At 42.1% G+C, this 20,000-nt stretch overlaps 1 protein-coding gene across 1 annotated transcript in view; it reads right to left on the bottom strand.

Annotated features, from left to right (window-relative positions):
* The window catches only part of LOC138973308 (arylsulfatase B-like), a 443,818-nt gene that overhangs the window by 374,519 nt on the left and 49,299 nt on the right, over positions 1-20,000 (bottom strand). The window lies entirely within an intron of this gene.

A 20,000-nucleotide genomic window follows, 5' to 3' on the forward strand; every position in this document is an offset into this window, starting at 1 on the left:
GCGCCTTCGAACTCCCAACCACTCAGTATAACCAGAAACAAAGAGAAGCTGGAAAATCTCCCAACGACTCTGGTTTCGTTGTGTTACCAAAGATGTCCTGTGGAGGAAGAACATAATTTTGGGGATTTACGTCCTCACAACATTTTTCCTGTGAGTGACATGTATGTGGTGATTTGCTAGAGGTTGGAGGAAGGAAAGCGAGCTATAGATTATTTTTAAAAGACCCGAACGGGGAATTCCTAAACCCAAAATAAAATATCTCATACCGCACAACGTCGCTCCTCGCAGACACTGCTCTCGCGTGAATCTCTCTACATTGCCGAACAGAATGCAGCGCCCCCCCCCCCCCCCCCCAGGTTCCCGCTTTTAAATTTAAAACAAGTCGCGTAAGGCGAAACTACTACATTTAGTCAAGCTGTGGAACTCACAGAATGAAACTGAACGGACTGCATTTTTTCACAATGACCGTAGTCCGCCGCTAGTGCAAAAGGCAGTGAAAGTGACGAGCCTGTACATGTTTAGCGCGGTAGCGGTTGCGCTGTGCTGCAAAGCACGCTTCACTGTACCTCTCTTCGTTTTAACTTTCTGAGCGTGTTTTTAATCCAAACATATCATATCTATATGTTTTTGGAATCAAGAACCGACAAGGAATAAGATGAAATAGTTTTTAAAACGATTTCGGAAATTTAATTTTGATCATAATGTTTATATTTTTAATTTTTAGAGCTTGTTTTTAATCCAAATATATCATATTTATATGTTTTTGGAATCAGAACATGATAAAGAATAAAATAAAAGTAATTTTAGATCGTTTTATAAAAAAATACTTTTAATTACAATTTTCAGATTTTTAATGACCAAAGTCATCAACTAATTTGTAAGCCTCCATGCTGAAATGCAATACCGAAGTCCGGCCTTCGTCGAAATTTGCTTTACAAAAATTTCAATCAATTTGATTGAAAAATGAGGGTGTGACAGTGCCGCCTCAAATTTTACAAAAAGCCGGATATGACGTCATCAAAGACATTTCTCGAAAAAATGAAAAAAACGTCTGGGGATATCATACCCAGGAACACTCATGTAAAATTTCATAATAATCGGTCCAGTAGTTTACTCTGAATCGCTCTACACACACACACAGACAGACAGACAGACAGACACACACACACACACACACACACACACACACACACACACACACACAGACACACATACACCACGACCCTCGTCTCGATTCCCCCTCTATGTTAAAACATTTAGTCAAAACTTGACTAAATGTAACAAGTCGCGTAAGGCGAAAATACAATATTTAGTCAAGTAGCTGTCGAACTCACAGAATGAAACTGAACGCAATGCAACGCAGCAAGACCGTATACTCGTGGTCCACCGCTCACGGCATAGGCAGTGAAATTGACAAGAAGAGCGGGGTAGTGGTTACGCTATGCTGCATAGCACGCTTTTCTGTACCTCTCTTCGTTTTAACTTTCTGAGCGTGTTTTTAATCCAAACATATCATATCTATATATTTTTGGAATCAGGAACCGACAAGGAATAAGATGAAAGTGTTTTTAAATTGATTTCGAAAAAAAAAATTTGATAATAATTTTTATATATTTAATTTTCAGAGCTTGTTTTTAATCCAAATATAACATATTTATATGTTTTTGGAATCAGCAAATGATGGAGAATAAGATAAACGTAAATTTGGATCGTTTTAGAAATTTTTATTTTTTTTTACAATTTTCCGATTTTTAATGACCAAAGTCATTAATTAATTTTTAACCCACCAAGCTGAAATGCAATACCGAACCCCGGGCTTCGTCGAAGAGTACTTGACCAAAATTTCAACCAATTTGGTTGAAAAATGAGGGCGTGACAGTGCCGCCTCAACTTTCACGAAAAGCCGGATATGACGTCATCAAAGACATTTATCAAAAAAATGAAAAAAACGTTCGGGGATTTCATACCCAGGAACTCTCATGTCAAATTTCATAAAGATCGGTCCAGTAGTTTAGTCTGAATCGCTCTACACACACACACACACAGACAGACAGACACACGCACATACACCACGACCCTCGTTTCGATTCCCCCTCGATGTTAAAATATTTAGTCAAAACTTGACTAAATATAATAAAACCAGGCCTTAGTGTTTGGCATCATATGACTTCACATATGAGTACACTTTTTGTATTTAAAACTTGCTGGTGGTTTTTGCCCTTTAAACACACTGAAACATCATTCTGAGGTGGTCCATAAAAATAGGAGACTCGGGCTTAAGCCGATTGGCTTAGGCCCAAAGGCCTAGGTCCAAACGGTAGGACCACAATGAGCTCATATACCAATGAGCTCATATGTTGATTTTACAGTGTTAGCAAGCACAGGCTCGAGACATTGTTTTAGATTGTATTAGAAGTATTAGTTTAGTTTGGGTACGCGGCCAGATGGTGCTGAGTATGACTGGTATGGTACCTCAATCATCAAACTCAGAGCGAGATATTATTGCGACACTTCGATTTGCTCGAGCTCAGTCAGTGCTTCGAATGTTAACTCGCACAGATGTTCTGTCTAAACGTTAACACACGCACACACATTTTGTGGAATTTCTGATTTAGACACGCCTGGCTTACATCGGAATTTGTTTAGATTGGTAGTTTATGCAATGAAAATAAGAATATTACGTTTGTTGAAACTTCAAAATACTTCAAGAAACTTCAAAACACGGTCTTCAAAATGTATATAATACAAATCTATCCAGCCTTCTTGAATTTTCGGACTAAATCTCGGTCACGAAGGAATCAAGATACACCAATACGGTATATGCATTCTGACAGAAACAAAAACTAGTTGCGTAAAGCGCAATTACTACTTTTAGTCAATCCTTCCAACTCACAGAATGAAATTAACGCACTGCATTTTTTCTCCACCAAGACAAGCTTTGTCGATTCCCGAACCAAGAGACACGCTCACGAATAATATAAAGCGTGGAGAAATTGACAAGCCAGTTTAGCGCAGTAGTGTACAGCGCGTCACAAGAAAGAGCGCTTTTCCTTATTCTTTTAAATTTTCTGAGCTTGTTTTTAATCCGAACATAACACATATGTATGTTTTTGGAATAAGGAAATAATAAAGAATAAGATTGTATCATGTTTGAATCGATTTAGAACATTTTATTTAGAAATTTCTAGGTTTTTAATGACCAAACTCACTAACTAATTGGTTTAAATGTTTATTCATATTTACATGTTCAGGAAATGTACATCGACATAAGCTGAAGACAACAAGCCTACGGCTTATGGTGGTGTCTTCAACAAATTTACAAGAAGAACATGGCAGACAGTCAAGCATTCACACAGTAAGCAAAAACAATCCGTAAATGTTACACAAAATATTAACCAAATTAACTAATTGTTAAGCTTCCAAGTTGTAATGCAATCGAATAGTCCGAACTTCGTCGAAGATTGCTCGACTGAAATGTGAATCAATTTGATCCACAAAAATAAGGGTGTGACAGTGCCGCCGCAACTTTCACAAGACCGGATATGACGTCATCAATGACATTTAGCGAAAAAATGAGAAAAAAACACATCTGGGGATATCATCCCTAGGAACTTTCATATAACATTTCATAAAGATCGGTCTAGTAGTTTTCTCTGAATCGCTCTACACATACACACAGACACACACACATTCACCACGACCCTCGTCTCGATTCCCCCTCTATGTTAAAACATTTAGTCAAAACTTGATTAAATGTAATAAAAACCAGGCCTTAGTGTTCGGCGTCATATGACTTCACATATGAGTACACTTTTTGTATTTAAAACTTGTTGGTGGTTTTTGCCCTTTAAACACATTGAAACATCATTCTGAGGTGGTCCATAAAAATAGGAGACTCGGGCTTAAGCCGATTGGCTAAGGCCCAAAGGCCTAGGTCCAAACAGTAGGACCACAATGAGCTCATATACCAATGAGCTCATATGTTGATTTTACAGTGTTAGCAAGCACCGGCTCGAGACAGTGTTTTAGATTGTATTAGAAGTATTAGTTTAGTTTGGGTACGCGGCCAGATGGTGCTGAGTATGACTGGTATGGTACCTCAATCATCAAACTCAGAGCGAGATATTAGTCAAAACATTTAGTCAAAACTGGATGTAAAAACAAACAAACAAACAAAAAAACAAACAAACCGGACATTTTTGCATTACAATGCATGCAAACACTCACACCTGCACGGAAACATTTAGTGCTTTTTGTTGAACAAGTTTTCTCGTGTGCTTACTGTGACGTATGTGACCTTTCAAAGTGTCTGGTTTTCTAATAGGAAGTATGAGCTGTGACTAAACTGTAGTCGCCTTTTTTATATTTAGTCAAGTTTTGACTAAATATTTTAACATCGAGGGGGAATCGAAACGAGGGTCGTGGTGTATGTGCGTGCGTGTGTGTGTGTGTGTGTGCGTGTGTGTGTGTGTGTAGAGCGATTCAGACTAAACTACTGGACCGATCTTTATGAAATTTGACATGAGAGTTCCTGGGTATGAAATTCCCGAACGTTTTTTTCATTTTTTTGATAAATGTCTTTGATGACGTCATATCCGGCTTTTCGTGAAAGTTGAGGCGGCACTGTCACGCCCTCATTTTTCAACCAAATTGGTTGAAATTTTGGTCAAGTAATCTTCGACGAAGCCCGGGGTTCGGTATTGCATTTCAGCTTGGTGTCTTAAAAATTAATTAATGACTTTGGTCATTAAAAATCTGAAAATTGTAAAAAAAAATAAAAATTTATAAAACGATCCAAATGTACGTTTATCTTATTCTCCATCATTTGCTGATTCCAAAAACATATAAATATGTTATATTCGGATTAAAAACAAGCTCTGAAAATTAAATATATAAAAATTATTATCAAAATTAAATTGTCCAAATCAATTTAAAAACACTTTCATCTTATTCCTTGTCGGTTCCTGATTCCAAAAACATATAGATATGATATGTTTGGATTAAAAACACGCTCAGAAAGTTAAAACAAAGAGAGGTACAGAAAAGCGTGCTATCCTTCTTAGCGCAACTACTACCCCGCTCTTCTTGTCAATTTCACTGCCTTTGCCATGAGCGGTGGACTGACGATGCTACGAGCATACGGTCTTGCTGAAAAATGGCAGCTACTTGACTAAATATTGTATTTTCGCCTTACGCGACTTGTTTACATTTAGTCAAGTTATGACTAAATGTTTTAACATCGAGGGGGGAATCGAGACGAGTGTCGTGGTGTATGTGTGTCTGTCTGTGCGTGTGTGTGTGTGTGTGTGTGTGTGTGTGTGTGTGTGTGTGTGTGTGTGTGTGTGTGTGTGTGTGTGTAGAGCGATTCAGACTAAACTACTGGACCGATTTTTATGAAATTTGACATGAGAGTTCCTGGGTATGAAATCCCCATACGTTTTTTTCATTTTTTTGATAAATGTCTTTGATGACGTCATATCCGGCTTTTCGTGAAAGTTGAGGCGACACTGTCACGCCCTCATTTTCAACCAAATTGATTGAAATATTGGTCAAGCAATCTCCGACAAAGCCCGGACTTCGGTATTGCATTTCAGCTTGGTGGCTTAAAAATTAATTAATGACTTTGGTCATTAAAAATCTGAAAATTGTAAAAAAAAATAAAAATTTATAAAACGATCCAAATTTACGTTCATCTTATTCTCCATCATTTTCTGATTCCAAAAACATATAAATATGTTATATTTGGATTAAAAACAAGCTCTGAAAATTAAATATATAACAATTATTATCAAAATTAATTGTCGAAATCAATTTAAAAACACTTTCATCTTATTCCTTGTCGGTTCCTGATTCCAAAAACATATAGATATGATATGTTTGGATTAAAAACACGCTCACAAAGTTAAAACGAAAAGAGGTACAGTAAAGCGTGCTATGAAGCACAGCGCAACCGCTACCACGCCAAACAGGCTCGTCACTTTCACTGCCTTTTGCACTAGCGGCGGACTACGTTCAGTTTCATTTTGTGAGTTCCACAGCTTGACTAAATGTAGTTATTTCGCCTTACGCGACTTGTTTATACTTATGAAAGTAGTCAAAACCTTCCCCATGTTCACAGGTACACTAGGCACTTAAGACCACGGCCTGGTCCGCTGGTTTCTATAATTACTCGAATTATGTATTCATTCAGATTAAACACATTGCGAATAAACTTCCCTTGTTATAACAGAAGATCTTCACAAACCTTTTTACATTTAGTCAAGTTTTGACTAAATGTTTTAACATAGAGGGGGAATCGAGACGAGGATCGTGGTGTATGTGTGTGTGTGTGTGTGTGTGTGTGTGTGTGTGTGTGTGTGTGTGTGTGTGTGTGTGTGTGCGTGCGTGTGTGTGTGTGTGTGTGTGTGTGTATGTGCGAGTTGTGTGCTTGTCATTTTGTTTATTCACATATTCGTTCTCTCACCGTCTTGCGTGTGCATGCGTGCCGCTCAACACGGTATGCAGGCCGCCGCGCTTGTGTATGTTTGTGTCACTATTGATGTGTTTATTCATTTTTACTGCTATGTTTTATTTATCATGTTAAAACTATCTAATGAGCCAGTGGTTATTTAGCCTGTATTCTCATTCCTGCAATTGATCATGCTGTGCGGGTATCCTTTAACGTGTTTGTTGCTGTGCAATTTAACTGAGCCTAGTCCCCCCCTTCTGTTGTTGCATATGTTTATTAATTTTCTACGGTCAGATTTAAAGTAAAACTAAATATTAGCCAGTGGTTATTTAACCTGCATTCTCATTTCTGCAATTGATAATGCTGTGGTATCCTTTAACGTGTTTGTTGCTATGCAATTCTAACTGAGCCCCCCCCCCCCCTCACTCCAATCGCCCCCCCCCCTCCCCCAGTGGGTGTCTTCTTAAATTTACTTTTTTGAAGGTGTAGTTAGGGAAAGTTTAAATGGCTCAGATTGCCCTCAACTAAACGCTTCGCGTCGTCGAATTGTCTCTAAAAGAAACATGGAAACCCCCCCTTAAAAATGATGTGATTGCCGGCCCTGGTCAGTATGGGTTGTGAAAGAGTGAATATCCTTGGCTATCAATAGGACACATACATCCACACGTGCTTCTTGTCCACGTGTTTCCAACACTGACTTGCGAATGGATCACTCTTTTACACACACACACACACACACACAGTCAGACACAGACACACACACACAAACACACACATACATACATACACACACACACACACACACACACACACACACACACACACACACACACACACACACGAAAGACGCATTCGCATTCATTACACACTCCAACGCACACACACACACACACACACACACACACACACACACACTGACTGGCCTCGTCTTAATTCCGAGGAGTAAATAACTGGGAGATTACCTATGTAAAGCTTAATAAACATTCACACCATCACGCAAACACACATAGCCACTGACACACACGCTCACGCGCACACAGACAGACACACACACACACACACACACATTTGAACGCACACACATTTGAACGCACACACACACACACACACACACACACTCAAACGCACACTATCTAACACACCCACACACTCAAACGCACACTATCTAACACACCTACACACACACACACACAAACACACACACCCATCCCCACACAAACACACACACACTCACACACACACAAACACACACACACATGCACACACCGACACAGAAACACACAAACACTTACAGAAACACACACATACACACACACACACACACACGCGCAAGCACACGCACGCACAGACACGCACAGACTCGCGCGCCTGCATAGGAACATGTGCACACGCACACACGCACACAATCATACACACTCACATGCACTCACACACATACCGAAACTACCTTGTAAACGCACACCTGCCTTATGCACCAATTTTGCTCAAAGGTAGTGGGGTGGGTGTTTACTAGGTTTTGTCTGCTATGCAGGATGAGTTCCGCGTGAGAAATAGCGGTATTGATCACTTGGAATGAAAATGTCAATGGGATGTGTTTCGGTTCAAAATGTCTATACTCTTTACATATCTTTCTCTGTTACACACACGGGTTCGTGTGTGTGCAAGTGCTCTGCAAGAATGGAACCTGGAAAATAATCACACACAAAGATACCTTTGCATGAGGGTTTAGGAACACATGCTCATATCGTGAATGTAAACTGATTGATAATGACTCAAGATCTGCTTTGTATAACCGGTATTACAGCGCAAGAAATCATATACTTGCACAAAATGAATAGTGTCATTAATGTAAGTCCCCCAAATTCCCCCAGGCCGACCTCTTCAACATGAGATAAGTTTCCCATATCTTCACCCTGTTTCAGCATGGCTATCCAGAGACTGCAGTAACAAACGAATGAAATAAACGGTGTGGCCGTATCGTCGAATCTTGTCATGAATGCAGTGTTATGTCCGTATTGTGTGCGGAGTCAAGTTTCATAAACATAATTAAAACAAATAATTTTTCTTCTGCCATCCTTGATCCAAATGTGGGGGTGGGCATTTACAAGGTACACAGTTTTTGACCCAAAGTAAAGGGTGGGCGTTTGCTTGATACTGGGCGTTTACAAGATAGTTTACGGTACATACACACATACGCACATTTTCATCGCGCACACACACAAATACACACACACACACACACAAACACACACGTGCGCACACACATACACATTCACAGGCACATTCATACGCACACACACTTACACACACACACACACACACACATTCACATGCGCACGCACACACACACACACACACACACAAACGCGCGCGCGCACACACACACACACACGCAACACACACACACGCATGCATGCGCAGACACACACAGACACACACACACACACACACACACACACGCTCACTTAAACACACACAGACACACACTCAGACACACAGACACACACACACCCCCCTTACGCACAAACGCAAGCACACACACGCACAGACACACAAAGACACGCATGCGCGCATAGGCACATTCGCGTATACACCCGCCCTTGCGCACGCACACACACACACACACACACACACACACACACACACACACACACAGTCACAGACACTCACACACACACTCAAACGTACACACATAAACACACACACCCCCACCAACACAAACACATGCACACTCACACACACACACACACACACACACACACACACACACACACACACACACACACACACACACGCCGAGTTATTTTCGGAATTTGTCTTTTACACATCGACTTTTGTCTGCGTATAATTATAGTACATTTCGGTTGCACATATCAGGTTACCAGCAAATAGTTCGTTTACTGCAAGCGAAATGCATTATTTTCAGCAGCAACAAACAGGTTAACATTGTAACGAAAGAAAGCTTTTGCACATGAAGTACACAATTACCTGAATGAAAAGACTTGGACAGCGACTTGGCCGAACTCTCAACCACTCAGTATAACCAGAAACAAAGAGAAGCTGGAAAATCTCCCAACGACTCTGGTTTCGTTGTGTTACCAAAGATGTCCTGTGGAGGAAGAACATAATTTTGGGGATTTACGTCCTCACAACATTTTTCCTATGAGTGACATGGATGTGGTGATTTGCTAGAGGTTGGAGGAAGGAAAGCGAGCTATACATTATTTTTAAAAGACCCGAACGGGGAATCCCTAAACCCAAAATAAAAATATCTCATACCGTGCAACGTCGCTCCTCGCAGACACTGCTCTCGCGTGAATCTCTCTACATTGCCGAACAGAATGCAGCGCCCCCCCCCCCCCCCCCCCCCAGGTTCCCGCTTTTAAATTTAAAACAAGTCGCGTAAGGCGAAAATACTACATTTAGTCAAGCTGTGGAACTCACAGAATGAAACTGAACGCACTGCATTTTTTCACAATGACCGTAGTCCGCCGCTAGTGCAAAAGGCAGTGAAAGTGACGAGCCTGTACATGTTTAGCGCGGTAGCGGTTGCGCTGTGCTGCATAGCACGCTTCACTGTACCTCTCTTCGTTTTAACTTTCTGAGCGTGTTTTTAATCCAAACATATCATATCTATATGTTTTTGGAATCAAGAACCGACAAGGAATAAGATGAAATAGTTTTTAAAACGATTTCGGAAATTTAATTTTAATCATAATTTTTATATTTTTAATTTTCAGAGCTTGTTTTTAATCCGAATATAACATATTTATATGCTTTGGGAATCAGAACATAATGAAAAATAACATAACAGTAATTTTGGATCGTTTTATAAAAAAATAATTTTAATTACAATTTGATTTTTAATGACCAAAGTCATCAACTAATTTGTAAGCCTCCATGCTGAAATGGAATACCGAAGTCCGGCCTTCGTCGAAGAATGCTTGGCCAAAATTTCAATCAATTTGATTGAAAATTGAGGGTGTAACAGTGCCGCCTCAACTTTTACAAAAAGCCGGATATGACGTCATAAAATACATTTATCGAAAAAATGAAAAAAAAGTTTGGGGATATCATACCCAGGAACTCTCATGTAAAATTTCATAAAGATCGGTCCAGTAGTTTACTCTGAATCGCTCTACACACACACACGCACAGACAGACAGACAGACACACACACACACACACACACACACACACACACACACACACACACACACACACACACACACACACACACACACACACCACGACACTCGTCTTGATTCCCCCTTTATGTTAAAACATTTAGTCAAAACTTGACTAAATGTAATAAAAACCAGGCCTTAGTGTTTGGCATCATATGACTTCACATATGAGTACACTTTTTGTATTTAAAACTTGCTGGTGGTTTTTGCCCTTTAAACACACTGAAACATCATTCTGAGGTGGTCCATAAAAATAGGAGACTCGGGCTTAAGCCGATTGGCTAAGGCCCAAAGGCCTAGGTCCAAACGGTAGGACCACAATGAGCTCATATACCAATGAGCTCATATGTTGATTTTACAGTGTTAGCAAGCACAGGCTCGAGACATTGTTTTAGATTGTATTAGAAGTATTAGTTTAGTTTGGGTACGCGGCCAGATGGTGCTGAGTATGACTGGTATGGTACTGTTACACGGCACTTGAGATTGCCACAAGTTCTCAAACGTCATATAGTTGTGTTTTTTTATTCTACGTCGCCCGTCTTCGCAGCAGCAGAAAACAACTCGTCAAATTGAGTTCGAGGATTTATTCAGCATTCAATACATACAACTGCACATCTAGCAGAACTCAAATAGAAGCTTTTTTAACATTCAAATCGCGCTGGCATATATAGTAAATACTCAATCTCGAGAATATTCCAGACCGAACACGATACAACTACATTATACGAGCCGTGCATGGACTAAACTAGCGACATTCTCTTATGACGTACATCAAAAGCGCCGACACACTTAATCCGAACGAACGCCACGAACTCACGACTAAAACAGCATGGTAAACAACTTGTTTTGACAGGACTAGAAAGTTCACCTGCATTCTCGTCCAAGCATAAATATTGCGTCCACAAAATACAACATCGGCACCTTCCCACAAAATACAAACAAGTCAACCACATGCAACACACAAAACTGAACCAAAGCTCAGCAACGGTAGCGTTTCCTAACATTACCCCCAACACCAGAAGAAATTTACCTAATTTCTTTCAATCATTGAAACGCTACCTGTACACATATTATGTATACATAACAGATTGAAATCCAGGTATGTACATTAGTCTGTTGGAGAATGAACACAGTTTTAATCACATACTCGGCTGAGAAAATCTGCTCCAACATTGTCTGAACCCTTGATCGATTCCACTCGCATATCAAAGTTCTGCAAGTACATCACCCACCTCATGATACGATTATTCACGAACTTCGCAGAGTTCAGGTAGGTGAGGGGTTTGTGATCAGTCTGAAGCACGAATTTCACCCCTTGGAGGTAGAGTTCAAATTTCTTGATTCCCCACACGATGGCTAAACACTCTTTCTCCATGGTCGAGTAGTTCTTCTCGGCTCCTGACAGCTTCTTGCTGGCATAGCTGACCGGAAACGGTTTACCTCCATGCTCTTGCATCAGCATGGCGCCGATCCCTTCGTCCGATGCGTCTGTACGCAAGATGAACTCTTTGGCAGTATCAGGAAGGCGTAGCACCGGGTCTCGTGACATCAGGTCGCGCACGGTCTGGTATGCCTTCTCCTGAGCTGGTCCCCAGAGTATTCGGTTGGGGCATCCTTTTCGGGTCATGTCCGACAAAGGCGCCGTTATGGCGGCGAAGTTTGGAATGAACTCTCTGTAGTACCCAGCCAATCCAAGGAAGGATCGCACCTGCTTCTTGGTTTCAGGACGTGGCGCATTGAGGATCTTGGTGACGTTTTCCAACAAAAGCCCCTTCTGCTGGTCTTCCGTCAGGTCAGGTCCTAACTTGACGTCATCCATTCCCTCTTTTTTGTAGAGGTCTCCCAACTCCAGTAGTTCCTCACCGTCGAACTCGTCTAGTTTGGCTGGTTCTTCCACACTTGCTGCGACCTGTACTGCTTCCGGAGGTCTCTCCACATACAGTTTCAGGAGGTTAGCGTGGTAGATCTTGGACTTCTTGCCGACATTCAGCTTGTAGTCGTTGATCCCTACCACGGCCTCAACCTCGTATGGGCCTTTCCACTGCATCAGTAGTTTGTTGTGATCAGTGGGAAGCAGTATCAGCACTTTGTTACCTGGTGTAAACTTCCTGTTTACGGCTTTACGGCTTTGCGGTCGTAGTAGTGCTTTCCGCTATCCTGAGACTTTCTCAAGTTTTCTCTCGCAATCTCGAGAGTCTCCTCCAGTTTCTCTCGCAACTCGAACACGTACTGGTAATTGTTCTTCACTTCAGGTGTGTCCACATCTTTCGTCCACAATTCCTTTAGTATTTGCATCGGGCCTCTCACGGTCCGCCCGTACATCAGCTCGAACGGGGAGAATCCAGTGGACTCTTGTGGCACCTCCCTGTATGCAAACAGCAAGGCATTGATGTAGCGATGCCACTGCTTTGGCTGCTCACTGCATAGTTTCTTCAGCATGGACTTCAGCGTCGCATTGAATTTTTCGACCAGCCCATTGCACATCGGGTGATATGGTGTCGTAGTCAAGTGACGAATGCTCAGCAGCCTGTTGACCTCTTCCATACATTCAGAGACAAACTGTGTCCCCAGGTCTGTGAGGATCTCTTCAGGAACCCCAATTCTGCTGAAAATGTCCACAAGTGCCTCGGCAAATGTCTCGGTGCCAATTTTCTTCAGAGGCACGGCTTCTGGGTACCTGGTTGCATAGTCTACCAGGGTCAGTACCCAACGATGACCCGCTTCACTTGGCGGTTTGATCTCGCCGATGAGGTCAATGGCCACCCTCTTGAAAGGTCGGTCGATCAAAGGCATCTTCTGCAACGGCACTTTCGGGACCCTTCCTCGAGGTATGGTTTTCTGGCAAATATCGCACGATCGGCAGAATCGAGTCACATCTGCATGCAGTCCTGGCCAGTAAAACGCAGCCTGGATTCTGTCTGATGTCTTCTTGACCCCCAGGTGACCTCCCATAATAGAGTCGTGGGCCACCTCCATCACCTGGCGCCTAAGTGGTTGAGGCACCAGAACTTGACGTAATGGCTTCCCACCGTTGACTCTCGGGTGCTGGAACACTCTGTACAGGATCTTGGCCTTTACTTCAAAGTGCACAGTGCCTTCGCCCTTAGTCATCTCCTTGACAGGACGACTCCTGTACTTTGTCAAGGTCAAATCAGCTTCCTGTAGCTGAATCAGCCGATCCCTGTCCACGACAGCAGTTGCAGAACTGTTGGTGACCCTGAGTGGTGTAGTTGTTTTGTCCTTCTTCGCCTGGGCTCTGGTCGTCACACCGCTTACAACCTGCGGCTGGTCGCGGCGATGCACAGTTGCTCTGTCATCTCGTAACAGTTTGCTGATATCTTCATTCGCGAATGGCAGTGGGTCTTCCTCCTCAGCAGCAGGCTGAGCTGAGCCCATTCTCCATTCGAAATCAGGGTCATCAGGACGTCTCGCACCCCCAATGTTCCCAATTAGTAGATCGTACAAGGGCTTCTTCAGGCAGACGGCCTCAACTTCTCCGGTGAAGTATGGAGTATCGATCTGGATTTTTACCACTGGTGCCTTCACGCATTTGCTGTCAGCCATGAGCGTCCACTTGAAGTCACCAGTGAACTTCTCTGTTGGCACCAGATCCTCTTTGACGATGACCCCATTGCAGCCCGAATCTCTGAGAACAGTCACTTCCTGCTTCTCAACAAATCCCTTCGACACGGGCATGTTCGACACTGACACAGCTGCGCTGGCGACGACAGAGATTGACTTGCCATTGGCGAGTAGAAGCTGGCCATCAGAAATACATTCTTCCACGTCCGATGGTGTAGCCACTTGCTCGGCAGCCCTTGGAAGTATGACGCTGCTCGCACATACTTGTTGGTTCGAGCCACTCGTTTGCCTCTTGTTGTCGTAATATCTCCGTCGATGTTCTTGCGCTTTGTCATTGACATGTCCGTTATTTTTCTTTTGGGGACAGTTGGCGACTCGGTGGCCCTTGGCATTGCAATGGAAACACGTTATGTTCTGCCCTTCATTGGATGATGGTGCGGACTCAGTCTGTCCCTTGGCAGGTTGGTTTCCCTGGTTCCCGCTCTTCTGGAAAGGTTTCGATGACTTTGACGTCCCCAGGGTCCTTCCATGAGCAATGAGATAACGCTCAGCAGCATCAGTAATGTCCTTCAAACCCCGCAGTTTTTGCTCTTCCAAGCGGGTCGCCAGGTCCTTCGGGCAGGCATTAAGGAACTGCTCCTTCACGATCAAGTCCCGCAGACTCTCGTATGACTGCTCTTCACCTGATAACTCCACCCACTTCTGCAGGTATGACGACAGGCGCTCCACAAACTGGCTCGGTGTCTCTCCAGACAATGGCTGGCATTCGCGGAAGCGTTGACGGTAGCCCCTTTCAGTGAAATTGTAGCAACGCAACAGAGCTTCCTTCAGTACATTATAGTCTCTGGCGTCATCGTTTGAGAGTCTAGCGTAGACCTCAAGTGCTGCCCCAGTCAAATGTGCGCTGAGTAGAATCGCCCAGTCGTCGCGCTGCCATCTAGCACTCTCAGCGAACCTCTCGAATCTTGCAAGGTAGCTGTCGATCTGGTCCTTCCCGTCAGCGAATGCTGGAAGTTTCGGTGCCCTGTGTAGCATTTGCTGCTGGTTATCTCTTTGGCGTGGTGCCTTGTGCTGATTTTGAACACGCACCATTTCTGTCTGAAGCCCCAAGCGCTTCGTCTCCATTTCTATCTGGAGCTCTAAGCGTTTCAGCTCAATTTGCCTTTCTTCACGCTGCGCTTGTCTTTCTTCACGCTGTGCTTCTCTTTCTTCACGCTCACGCTGCGCTTGTCTTTCTTCACGCTGTGCTTCTCTTTCTTCACGCTCACGCTGCGCTTGTCTTTCTTCACGCTGCGCTAGCAGTCGTGTCTGGGACTCGACGAACTCCGTCAACTGCTTGCCTTTTAGTCCCAGTTCAATTCCTTTTCCCCAGAACTCAGCCATTCTGGTCTTTTCCGGTGCGTTCGTCTGTATTCTTTCACAGCCCCGAACGTAGACGAATGTAGTCTTCTAAAAGAACACAGTCTCTACTGCACCTCCGATGCTTCTCTCGTCGCTGGTCACCTTCGTAGACGCAGGCTGCCACCCTCCTCGTCTAACGTGACGGCGCACTCTGCTCACGATACGTACACGACGTACCTCAGTCGTATTTCGTAGTATTAATGCACTAGCTCCGCGACGAAGTCCGTCTCGTCCAAACGGCAGCTAACCTCTGTAATCCCGATACACTCCGGCGTCGCTCACCGTACCGAGCTGCGGCGATTACCAAACTCTTCACCAGTCACACCGAATCCACGGTTCCGTAGTCTCAATACTGATCCCTCAGGATACACCCGATTGATGGCTACCTCCTGTGACTGTCTTGACTGTCTTTGTTACTGGGAAACCCTTGGCGTTAAACGTAGATCCCGGCTTGGCCCCCAATTGTTACACGGCACTTGAGATTGCCACAAGTTCTCAAACGTCGTATAGTTGTGTTCTTTTATTCTACGTCGCCCGTCTTCGCAGCAGCAGAAAACAACTCGTCAAATTGAGTTCGAGGATTTATTCAGCATTCAATACATACAACTGCACATCTAGCAGAACTCAAATAGAAGCTTTTTTAACATTCAAATCGCGCTGGCATATATAGTAAATACTCAATCTCGAGAATATTCCAGACCGAACACGATACAACTACATTATACGAGCCGTGCATGGACTAAACTAGCGACATTCTCTTATGACGTACATCAAAAGCGCCGACACACTTAATCCGAACGAACGCCACGAACTCACGACTAAAACAGCATGGTAAACAACTTGTTTTGACAGGACTAGAAAGTTCACCTGCATTCTCGTCCAAGCATAAATATTGCGTCCACAAAATACAACATCGGCACCTTCCCACAAAATACAAACAAGTCAACCACATGCAACACACAAAACTGAACCAAAGCTCAGCAACGGTAGCGTTTCCTAACAGGTACCTCAATCATCAAACTCAGAGCGAGATATTATTGCTACACGGCGATTTGCTCGAGCTCAGTCAGTGCTTCGAATGTTAACTCGCACAGATGTTCTGTCTAAACGTTAACACACACACGCACACACATTTTGTGGAATTTCTGATTTAGACACGCCTGGCTTACATCGGAATTTGTTTAGATTGGTAGTTTATGCAATGAAAATAAGAATATTACGTTTGTTGAAACTTCAAAATACTTCAAGAAACTTCAAAACACGGTCTTCAAAATGTATATAATACAAATCTATCCAGCCTTCTTGAATTTTCGGACTAAATCTCGGTCACGAAGGAATCAAGATACACCAATACGGTATATGCATTCTGACAGAAACAAAAACTAGTTGCGTAAAGCGCAATTACTACTTTTAGTCAATCCTTCCAACTCACAGAATGCAATTAACGCACTGCATTTTTTCTCCACCAAGAAAAGCTTTGTCGATTCCCGTGGCCATGAACCAAGAGACACGCTCACGAATAATATAAAGCGTGGAGAAATTGACAAGCCAGTATAGCGCAGTAGTGTACAGCGCGTCGCAGGAAAGAGCGCTTTTCTTTATTCTTTTAAATTTTCTTAGCTTGTTTTTAATCCGAACATAACACATCTGTATGTTTTTGGAATAAGGAAATAATAAAGAATAAGATTGTATCATGTTTGAATCGATTTAGAACATTTTATTTAGAAATTTCTAGGTTTTTAATGACCAAACTCACTAACTAATTGGTTTAAATGTTTATTCATATTTACATGTTCAGGAAATGTACATCGACATAAGCTGAAGACAACAACAAGCCTACGGCTTATGGTGGTGTCTTCAACAAATTTACAAGAAGAACATGGCAGACAGTCAAGCACTCACACAGTATGCAAAAACAATCCGTAAATGTTACACAAAATATTAACCAAATTAACTAATTGTTAAGCTTCCAAGTTGTAATGCAATCGAATAGTCCGAACTTCGTCGAAGATTGCTCGACTGAAATGTGAATCAATTTGATCCACAAATAAGGGTGTGACAGTGCCGCCGCAACTTTCACAAGACCGGATATGACGTCATCAATGACATTTAGCGAAAAAATGAGAAAAAAACACATCTGGGAATATCATCCCTAGGAACTTTCATGTAACATTTCATAAAGATCGGTCTAGTAGTTTTCTCTGAATCGCTCTACACATACACACAGACACACACACATTCACCACGACCCTCGTCTCGATTCCCCCTCTATGTTAAAACATTTAGTCAAAACTTGATTAAATGTAATAAAAACCAGGCCTTAGTGTTCGGCGTCATATGACTTCACATATGAGTACACTTTTTGTATTTAAAACTTGCTGGTGGTTTTTGCCCTTTAAACACACTGAAACATCATTCTGAGGTGGTCCATAAAAATAGGAGACTCGGGCTTAAGCCGATTGGCTAAGGCCCAAAGGCCTAGGTCCAAACGGTAGGACCACAATGAGCTCAAATACCAATGAGCTCATATGTTGATTTTACAGTGTTAGCAAGCACCGGCTCGAGACATTGTTTTAGATTGTATTAGAAGTATTAGTTTAGTTTGGGTACGCGGCCAGATGGTGCTGAGTATGACTGGTATGGTACCTCAATCATCAAACTCAGAGCGAGATATTAGTCAAAACATTTAGTCAAAACTGGATGTAAAAACAAACAAACAAACAAACAAACAAACAAACAAACCGGACATTTTTGCATTACAATTCATGCAAACACTCACATCTGCACGGAAACATTTAGTGCTTTTTGTTGAACAAGTTTTCTCGTGTGCTTACTGTGACGTATGTGACCTTTCATAGTGTCTGGTTTCTAATAGGAAGTATGAGCTGTGACTAAACTGTAGTCGCCTTTTTTTTACATTTAGTCAAGTTATGACTAAATGTTTTAACATCGAGGGGGGAATCGAGACGAGTGTCGTGGTGTATGTGTGTGTGTCTGTGTGTGTGTGTGTGTGTGTGTGTGTGTGTGTGTGTGTGTGTGTGTGTGTGTGTGTGTGTGTGTAGAGCGATTCAGACTAAACTACTGGACCGATCTTTATGAAATTTGACATGAGAGTTCCTGGGTATGAAATCCCCATACGTTTTTTTCATTTTTTTGATAAATGTCTTTGATGACGTCATATCCGCCTTTTGGTGAAAGTTGAGGCGGCACTGTCACGCCCTCATTTTTCAACCAAATTGATTGAAATTTTGGTCAAGCAATCTTCGACGAAGCCCGGACTTCGGTATTGCATTTCAGCTTGGTGGCTTAAAAATTAATTAATGACTTTGGTCATTAAAAATCTGAAAATTGTAAAAAAAAATAAAAATTTATAAAACGATCCAAATTTACGTTCATCTTATTCTCCATCATTTTTTGATTCCAAAAACATATAAATATGTTATATTTGGATTAAAAACAAGCTCTGAAAATTAAATATATAAAAATTATTATCAAAATTAAATTGTCGAAATCAATTTAAAAACACTTTCATCTTATTCCTTGTCGGTTCCTGATTCCAAAAACATATAGATATGATATGTTTGGATTAAAAACACGCTCAGAAAGTTAAAACAAAGAGAGGTACAGAAAAGCGTGCTATCCTTCTTAGCGCAACTACTACCCCGCTCTTCTTGTCAATTTCACTGCCTATGCCGTGAGCGGTGGACTACGAGTATACGGTCTTGCTGCGTTGCATTGCGTTCAGTTTCATTCTGTGAGTTCGACAGCTACTTGACTAAATGTTGTATTTTCGCCTTACGCGACTTGTTTACATTTAGTCAAGTTTTGACTAAATGTTTTAACATAGAGGGGGGAATCGAGACGAGGGTCGTGGTGTATGTGTGTGTGTGTGTGTGTGTGTGTGTGTGTGTGTGTGTGTGTGTGTGTGTGTGTGTGTAGAGCGATTCAGACCAAACTACTGGACCGATCTTTATGAAATTTGACATGAGAGTTCCTGGGAATGATATCCCCGGACGTTTTTTCTTTTCTTTTGATAAATACCTTTAATGACGTCATATCCGGCTTTTTGTAAAAGTTGAGGCGGCACTGTCACACCCTCATTTTTCAATCAAATTGATTGAAATTTTGGCCCAGGACTCTTCGACGAAGGCCGGGGTTTGGTATTGCATTTCAGCTTGGTGGCTTAAAAATTAATTAATGACTTTGGTCATTAAAAATCGGAAAATTGTAAAAAAACAAAAAAATGTATAAAACGATCCAAATTTACGTTCATCTTATTTTTCATCATTCCTTGATTCCAAAAACATATAAATATGTTATTTTTGGATTAAAAACAAGCTCTGAAAATTAAAAATATAAAAATGATGATCAAATTTTTTTTG

The sequence above is a fragment of the Littorina saxatilis genome, linkage group LG8 (genome assembly GCF_037325665.1).
Source record: "Littorina saxatilis isolate snail1 linkage group LG8, US_GU_Lsax_2.0, whole genome shotgun sequence".
Classification (NCBI taxonomy): Eukaryota; Metazoa; Mollusca; class Gastropoda; order Littorinimorpha; family Littorinidae; genus Littorina; species Littorina saxatilis.